At 63.6% G+C, this 258-nt stretch overlaps 1 protein-coding gene across 1 annotated transcript in view; it reads left to right on the forward strand.

The window, feature by feature from the left end:
- The window catches only part of MUC2 (mucin 2, oligomeric mucus/gel-forming), a gene marked incomplete at its 5' end in the record, with an annotated part of 18121 nt that overhangs the window by 464 nt on the left and 17399 nt on the right, over nt 1-258 (forward strand). The window lies entirely within an intron of this gene.

Below are 258 nucleotides of genomic sequence, written 5' to 3' on the forward strand. Positions count from 1 at the left end.
AGCGGGGGTGGCGGGGGAAGGGGGTGCTGGGAGGGACCGAGGTCAGCTGGGCCTGTGTGGAGCCCGGTAATTGGGAGGAGGGGAGATTTACCCAGGGAGACAAATACATAAAAAGATAAATCTCAGATAACTGAGTCAACATTTCCCCACGCGGCCACGGAGCCCCCACAGCTGTCTTCGCCATCACTGGGCAAACGCCCCACCCACCCTCGCGCCTCCCTTGCCCGCCCCGCCCTCTGAGGGCCCTGCGGGCAGAGA

The sequence above is a fragment of the Myotis davidii genome, unplaced genomic scaffold, assembly GCF_000327345.1.
Source record: "Myotis davidii unplaced genomic scaffold, ASM32734v1 scaffold3211, whole genome shotgun sequence".
NCBI classification, from domain to species: domain Eukaryota; kingdom Metazoa; phylum Chordata; class Mammalia; order Chiroptera; family Vespertilionidae; genus Myotis; species Myotis davidii.